The 8,655-nt window shown below is 39.7% G+C and overlaps 1 long non-coding RNA gene across 1 annotated transcript in view; it reads right to left on the bottom strand.

The window, feature by feature from the left end:
- Positions 1–5,819: 5,819 nt before the first annotated feature.
- Positions 5,820–8,655, bottom strand: part of LOC138839641 (uncharacterized) — a 184,502-nt gene continuing 181,666 nt past the window's right edge. Inside the window, exon 5 of the long non-coding RNA XR_011376006.1 lies at positions 5,820–5,851. This is a non-coding gene — a long non-coding RNA (uncharacterized lncRNA). The remainder of the gene's footprint in view (positions 5,852–8,655) is intronic.

Here is an 8,655-nt window from a genome sequence, read left to right as displayed (position 1 = left end):
AAATATTTTTGAATAATAATTATTATTATTTTGATGTTGTAGATTGGACTCAGGGCTTTAGGACTGTTAAATATGTGCTATACTAGAGGTACACTCTGAGTCCCTTCTGTATTTTTTATTAGAATACACATTAATAATACAAGGGATTTTGTTGTGACAATTCCATAGACGCACATAGTGTAACATACTTTGATTTTCATCACTCCTCAGAATACCTTCCTTTCCCATCTCCCCTCCCATCCATCCCCCGACCCTACCCCATACCATCCCCCTTTACATTCATGTCTATTATATTATTGTTAGCAGCAGCAGCATTTGGGGCCTAGATCCACAAATAAGTGCAAATACATGAAATGTAATTTTTTTGACTTGGCTTATCTTACTCAACACAATGTCCAGTTCCATCAATTTTCTTGAACATGACAATGATTCACTTTTCTTTATGGCTGAGTAATACTCTATAGTGTATACACACATACACACACACACACACACACACACACACACACACACACACACACACACACACACCTACATGCATGCTATTTATTATATTTTCTTTCTCTATTCATTGTGGAATTGTTGCTTGAAGATTTATTGTGGCCTTTGTTTTTTGTTTTATTTATATTCCTACATTGGGACCAAGTTTTTGGTTGAAGGTTTCCATCTCCTCTGTTCTTTTAGTTGAGGATTTCTCAAAGATTTTTTTTTTGGGGGGGGGGGGGTCCAGTCCTGGGCCTGAACTCTGGGCCTGGGCGCTGTACCTCAGCTCTTCAGCTCAAGGCCAGTGCTCTACCACTTGAGCCACAGTGCCACTTCTGGCTTTTTTTTTCCTGCTTATGTGGTGCTGAGGAATCAAACCCAGAGCCTCATGCATGCAAGGCAAGCGCTCTACCACTGAGCCACCTTCCCAACCCTTCTCAAAGATTTTGTAGGACTAGTATATTTTCTTTGTTGTTGTTGTTGTTGTTGTTTTGGGGGGAGGGTTTTGCAACAAATCTTTAATGTAGTTAATTTTAGTGCCTAAAAATTCATGGTAATTTCTCTTTTTTTCCTATCATGCATTGTTACACCCTCCTTTATTTTTCCCTTACCATCCCTTTCCTCCCCACCTCCACAATTCCTCCCTCCCCTTTACCATTCCCCCCTTCCTCCCACCCCGCCTGCAAAGTTGTAAAGCTTGTTTTCAACATACTGTCTTGTACATCTCATTGTTACAATGGGTCATCCTGTATCCTTATTTCAGCATTTTGTTTTTTCCCTTCCCCTCCCCAAATTAGAAATACAAGAAATACAAGATGCAGGGCACCAGAATCAAATACAGTGACAACAGAGGTTGTATCATGGGGGAAGAACATACAAAGAAACAAAAAAATCACGTAGTACATTATAAGTATATTAGAAAGGACAGCAACGAAGATAAAACTTCTTGTGTCCCTATCTTGGGGTTCATTTTACTTAGTATCAGGTTATATGGTCATATGTACATAGCTTTTGACCTCTTCTGCTTGTCCTAGACATATACTAGTTATTGCAGATAATGGAAACCATAGGACCTACATTTCTAGGACTGGTATATTTTCTTATTATCAAACTAGGCAAGGTTATGGCTCAGTACTCAAAGATTTAACTTCAGTGCACAAGATGGTGGATTTAGTCTTCACTTCTCATGGAGAAGAAACTTTGCTGCAAAGGCTACTACAGTTGATGAACTACAAATTTGAGATTACTGAAATCTCAGTGAAGACCAATTACAGCTTCTGCTCCAGTATCTTTAGAAGAATATAAGATGAAATATTGAAAACTTGTGATTTAGGAAGATTTAAGTTAAAGGTGGTAATGAGAAGGAGATAGGGTGGATAAGAATAATATAAGGTATATGTCTTTTCTTTTTCCTTTCGTAGTACGGGGTTTGAATTCAGGGCCTCACATATGCTCAAATGGCACTCTATTCCGTGAGCTATGTGTCCACTCTTGCATTTTGCTAGTTACTGCCCAGGATATCCTTAGACTGTGATCTATCAGATCTTAACCTCCTGAGAACCTAGGATTACAGGATGAGTCACCAGTGTCCAGCAAGTTATAGGGCTTTATAAGGTAGGAAGGTGTGGCAGCTAAGCTTAACAGAAGAGTTTAATGAGAAAGAAGAGTGAGGTAAGTAGAAAAGATCCAGTTAATGTATTAAGAAGAGAAATGAAGAAAATTGAAAACACACGCATACATAAACACACAAATGGTCAGGCTACCTATCTGCTCAAAGTATAGGTAACAGAAGAATATGGTTGGGAAGGTAGTATAGTGATCAAAGAAAATACAAGAGTACTGGTCATTGATCAAAATGAACTAAGCAACTCAATGGCAGCAATGGGAGGGAGGGAAGGAGTGGGAAAGAGGGAACAGCTGACACTAAGCAAAAGGAAAGAAATGTACATAACACCCAATGTGGAAGAAATAACTGTATTGTCAAAGCTTATAGAATGCATAAACTTTATAGAACATGATAAAGACAATTTGCCCCATGAAGGTTAGAATGTGTGACTTTTAAGTGTCACTATCTCACAATACTGTGAAATTTGTGAAATTTATGTAATCACTTAATCACAATAAAAAATTGCTATAAAAATGTTAGTGCTGATAGGGCTTGGCAAAAGTATAAGGAAAGGAATACATTCATATACAACAAAATGATTTTGTTGGCTTTCTATGACCTGCAGACTAGATACTCTCCACCCCTGTAAGGAAATAAATAAAATATACCTCACCAAAAGGAGTAAAGAGCCCATCCTTACATATGCGTGCGCACACACACACACACACACACACACACACACACACACACACACACACACACACACACACGGGTGCGCGCGCTTCTACTTTTGGTCCCTTATTCAAATAACAAGTTTAGTGATGATTCTAAAAAGTTAACAGTAGCCATCTAATCTTCGATAAGTGAGCTAAAAAAATAGAATGGAAGAAAGACAGCCTCTTCAGTAAATGGTGCTGGCAAAATTGGTTAACTACTTGTAGAAAACTAAAGCTAGATCCTTATATATCACCCTGCACCAGAATCAACTCCAAATGGATCAAAGACCTTGGAGTCAAAGCAGACACTCTGAAAACATTACAGGATGGAATAGGAGAAACCCTAGGTCTCCTTGGCACAGGCCAAAATTTTCTTAATAGAGACCCGGAAACACAACAAATCAAAGAAAGGTTAGACAAATGGGATTGCATGAAATTGCAGAGCTTCTGCATGGCAAAGGACATAGCTAGCAAGATCAATAGAAAGCCCACGGTTTGGGAGAAGATCTTCACTAGCCATACAACAGACAAGGGTCTCATATCTAAAATATACTTGGAACTCAAAAAATTAAATCCCCCAACACCAAATCCTCAAAGAAACAATTGCCCAATAAATAAGTGGGCTAAAGACTTAAAGAGAAACTTTTCTGAAGAGGAAAGAAGGATGGCCAATAGACACATGAAAAATGTTCAACCTCCCTAGCCATAAAAGAAATGCAAATCAAAACAACATTGAGATACCACCTCACCCCAGTTAGAATGGCTATAATCAAGAACTCTAATAACAACAGATGCTGGAGGGGATGTGGACAGAAGGGAACCTTACTGCATTGTTGGTGGGAGTGTAATCTTGTTCAACCACTTTGGAAAGCAGTATGGAGGTTCCTCAAAAGACTTCACATAGAGCTCCCCTATGACCCAGCAATCCCACTTTTGGGCATTTACCCAAATGTTTACAAACAAGACCACACTAAAGCTACCAGCACGACTATGTTTATTGCAGAATTATTTACTATAGCTAAGATATGGAACCAACCCAGATGCCCCTCAGTAGATGAATGGATCACGAAAGTGTGGTATATATACACAATAGAATTCTATGCCTCCATCAGAAAGAATGACATTGCCCCATTTATTAGGAAATGGAAAGGCTTGGAAAAAATTATATTAAGTGAAGTAAGCCAGGCCCAAAGAAACATAGGTCCCCTGGTTTCCTTTATTTGCAATATCTAGTATATGTATGAGTCAAGCAGAAAAGGTCAGATAAGGTGATGTTAGGGAAATGAACCCTAAGATATGTATTCAAATGTTTTTTTTCTTTCAGGTGATTGTTTCTAACACATTTATAAGATTATTTCTTTGTTGCTTTGTATGTCCCTCCCCCACAGTATAACCCCTGTTTTCACTGTATTTGATGTCAGTATAATTTGTGGAGGGGAAGGGGAAAAACAAATTGTTTAGCTAGGGATGCAGGTGGACCCATTGCAACAATGAGATGTACAAGTTGTTATGTCGAAAACAAACTTTGCAACTTTGGTGGGGGGGGGGCGGGGAGGATATGGTGGGGGGGGTGGGGGAGGATGGGAAGGGATGGGAAGGGGAAACAAAGGAGGAGGCTACAATGCTTGATGGGAAATGTACTCATTATCTTGCCCATGTAATTGTAACCCCTCTGTACAGTATTTTCACAATAAAATAAAATTAAATAAAAAGTTAATAGGACTGGGAAGGTTGCTCAGTGGTAGAGCGCTTGCCTTGCATGCATGAGGCCCTGGGTGCGATTCCAGCACCACATAAGCAGAAAATAAAAAAGCCGGAAGTGAAAAAAAAGCTGGAAGTGGCCCTATGGCTCAAGTGGTAGAGCGCTAGCCTTGAGCTGAAGAGCTGAGAGACAGCGCCCAGGCCCAGAGTTCAGGCCCCACGACCGGACCCAAAAAAAATTTTAAAAATAAAAATTTAATAAAGTACATTTCTTGTTGGGCATTGTTACCCCCTCCTTTGTTTTTCTCTTTATTCCTTCCCTCCCCCATCTCCCCCTTACTCATGTAACTGTAACCTTTCTGTACAGCATCTTTACAATAAAATAATTTTTTGAAGTTAAAAAATACAAGCAAGAGCAATTCTAAATGTAAATAAAAGGAAAATAGAAATGGAGAAAAGCAATAGGAAAAGGGAAGTAGCTATGTTTTAGGGTTGAATACTAAAAGGCAAGTGTGGTTCCCAACTGCAGAGAAAAGAAAGGGAGGGAAAAGCAGAAGTAAAAAGAAAATGGGAAGGGGGGGTGTAATGTTACCCAAATCAGATAATAAAAGAATCAGTACAAACAAATGATTTTTTTAAAAAATCAAAACAAAACAGCAACAAATCAAATTTATAATCCAAATCCCATTGCTATGTGCTGGTGGCTCACTCCTGGAATCTTCACTACTCAGGTGGCTGAGATCTGAGGATCATGGTTTAGCCCAGGTAGGAAAGACCTTGAGACTCTTTATCTCCAATTAGCTACCAAAAAGCCAGAAATTGTTCTTCTGCTCACATGGTAGAGTACCAGCCTTGAACAAAATAGCTCAGAGACAGTGCCAGGATCTGAGTTCAAACCCCAGGACCAGTTTATACACACATGAACACTCAAATAACCAAATCCAAATTTTTCATTGTTTCCCTGTTTGTTGAGTCCTCTGGGTTCTCAGGGCCCACCATCTTGAGGGAGCTGTGCCAGGACCTCTGGGCCTCCAGGGAGAAACCATATCCCAGTAGAATTGTAGCTGGATCTTTTGGGCCTCTTGTGAAGTCTGTCTCAAGCACACCACAGCTGGGCCCTCTGTGCCTAACAATGGAGTATATCAAACCGGAAGCACAGTCTGTGGATCAGTGCTGTCCACAGTTACCTGAGGCTCCTGTGATTGTCTTGAATTCCAGACGACTTTGTTACCAGCACTTTCTTAGCAGTTCTGAAGAGAACTGTGTGGGAGAACAGCTGTTCGAAAAGCAAGTCCATGAGGACGAATGTTGGTGTGGTAATGGAGTTGTCATCTTGCCGTCATCCCTAAAAAAAGTTAATTCAGTCAACGGTATTGATCTTACATGTGATGATTTGTATTTATTGTTTTATCTTGTGGAGGAACCTGTACATTTTCTTTTGAAAATTTTAAAGGTTGCCTTTTTATACATACATTTCAGTTCACCTGGAACCCATTTTAATAGTTTAAGGATCGAGTTGTCTTTCCACTTGCCCCCCTTGCTCCAGGCCCAAGCCATCCTCTCCTCATAGACTTATAATGTCACCTCTGTTATATTTCCATAATTTTCTGGGTCTGTTTCTGAATATTTAAATTAAATTTGATCAGTCTGTTTGGTTATCTTTGAGCTATTAGTACAATGGTTTCTTTTATTTTTATTAGTAATCAGTATTTATTATTTGTCATTGTTATTATTTGGGCTAGCCTTGATTTGAGAAGCCTTCTAAGGTGCAGGGCAGAGGAGAGAAGTCCTACTGCAGCCTCTTCCCTGCCCCCACCTCACTGGCTCCCTTTGAGGTTCACCAGAGGCCCCCAGCCATGATAAATGTCCCAGCCCTATAGGTTAAGACTTGCGGCCAGATTTGACGTTGACCACTGGTGCTCTGGCTGTGTGTTTAATGGAAGTGGCTAAAGGCTGCTGGGGCCTTTGGGGACATAGCAGCCCATTCTAGACTCTGGTCTTTTAAGGCTCCCCCAGCCAGTAGGGAGAAAGAGAGAGGGAGAAAGAGGAAAAGAGAAAAAGAAAGAGAAAGAGAAAGAGAAAGAAAGAGAAAGAGAAAGGAAAGAGGAGGGAGAGAGAGAGAAGAGGGAGGGAGAGTCATTAATGCATTTTCTATGGGGGATATACAATATTTAATAATTGTAAAGGATCATGCCTAGAACTACAGATAAATTTCTTTATAAATGAGAAAACTAAGCTACAAAAGATGGAACTCAGGACCTGGGTGCTATCCCTGAATTTTTTTGCTGAAGGTTAGTGCTCTACCACTTTAGCCACAGTTCCACTTCTGCTTTTTTTGGTGGTTAATTTGAGACAAGAGTCAAAGACTTTTCTGTCTGTGCTACTTTTGAACCATGATCCTCAGATCTCAGCCTCCTGAGTAGCTAAGATCACAAGTGTGAGCCAGTGGTGCCTGGTGACATATTCACTTTTTTTTTTTTTACACATTTACTTTTAAAATATGATCTGGAACTGAGGGCTTGATCCGTGGGAATGGAGCTCACATTTGAATAGGATGTGTGAAGCCCTGTGTTCAACCTATGATATTGCAAAAATAAACTGATAGTAAAAACAAGTAAATATAAAAATGTGATTCCCCAGCTACAAACCCAGGATTGCTGGCAGTCATGAGAATATGGAAGAATTAAGAAAATGATAGTCCTTTGGGCTAGGTTCCCCCAAGAGAACAAAGCATCATCAGATTTCAGAATCCTGGTTTCCACAATGGTGAAAGAATAAATTTCTGCTGTTTAAGCCATCAGTGTGTGGCAGTATTCTAGGAACATCCTCAAGAAGCTAATAAAGATGTATTCATGTATGCCCTGTCTTACTCCACATTCATTGAAATTGACTACAAATAGCAGCAGTCAATTAAAAAGGTGTCTACAAAATAATTTACAAAGCATCTTCTTGGCCAGAAAAGAAAATATAGTATGAACTCATAAAGGAAACATCAAAAATCAATGGGTAATATATAAACTGCATTTCCCCTGCCTCACAGGCTTTCCTCAAACAATGAAACTGTGTTTAGAAGAAAGAAAACGTAATCTGACTCGGGTCTAATGGAGCAGTCAGCAAAAGACATGGGTGATTGTTCAGTGTTATTGCAGACTGCAGTGCTACCAATAGGAATTCTGATGCCAAGTGCCAGCCTTAGCCACCCCTGAATTTATGGACTATGTGCCTACTTTTAAGGCCAGTGAACCTAGCTTTTAGTCCACAAGCATTGGGACCATCAAAGCTGGTCTATTTGGTGTCTGGCACCTCTGGCTCCCCAACCTTTCCTAAAGTAGAGAAAATAATGACCCTAAATGGTCAGAGATAAATAAGGTTTAGAGCTGTCAGATTTAGCAAGTAAATATGTAGGACACTGACATTTGAACTTTAGAAGTATGTCCAACACAATATTTGAAACATATGCTGAAACAGTATTTATTTATGTGAATTCAAGTTGAATAAGCTATTCAAATAATCTAGCAGTTTTAATGAGAAACAATCCCTGTCTTCATAGATTTTTGCTCTAATTGGTGGGCAACTGGGGGCAGTACAAATAACTACACACACAACTGTGGCATGGGCTACAGACTGCTTCAAGATGCATATCATACAAACGTTAAGGGCCTACCAAGACCAGAGTTAGCTCTGCTTGACAAAAAATGATGAAAATGTGGGGAGACTACAGCCTCAGAAGGAAGAGAAGGATCTGTGTCAACAAAAACGATGTGGGGGGGTGGCATGTAAGAGAGCTTTGGAGGTCTTTCAGCCAATGATGCCAACCTAAACTGGGTAAGGTAATTGAGATCTGGTATTGAGAAATTACCAAATGGACTCAAAGATGGAAGACAGGGACAGAGTGGTGAAGGGTCAAAAGCTGATTAAGGATATTGTCTAGGGTCTTAGGTAGACAATATACTAAGATAAGTAAGGGTAACTTCATCAAAACACACCAGTATAACCCATGCCCTTGACTCACCACTTTCCTATATGCCCTAAAGGTTCTGATGTTGTAAGAGATGCAAAATGTCCAAAAGCCAATGGAGTCTGAGATCTCTCAGAACAGATGTTAACTTTATTCTACAAGGCATCAAGATTATTTAGTGATTTGAAGTT

This window comes from Dipodomys merriami, unplaced genomic scaffold, assembly GCF_024711535.1.
Source record: "Dipodomys merriami isolate MVZ:Mamm:240054 unplaced genomic scaffold, mDipMer1.0.p SCAF_3, whole genome shotgun sequence".
In the NCBI taxonomy this organism is placed as follows: Eukaryota; Metazoa; Chordata; class Mammalia; order Rodentia; family Heteromyidae; genus Dipodomys; species Dipodomys merriami.
This window is presented reverse-complemented; position numbering and strand designations above follow the sequence as displayed.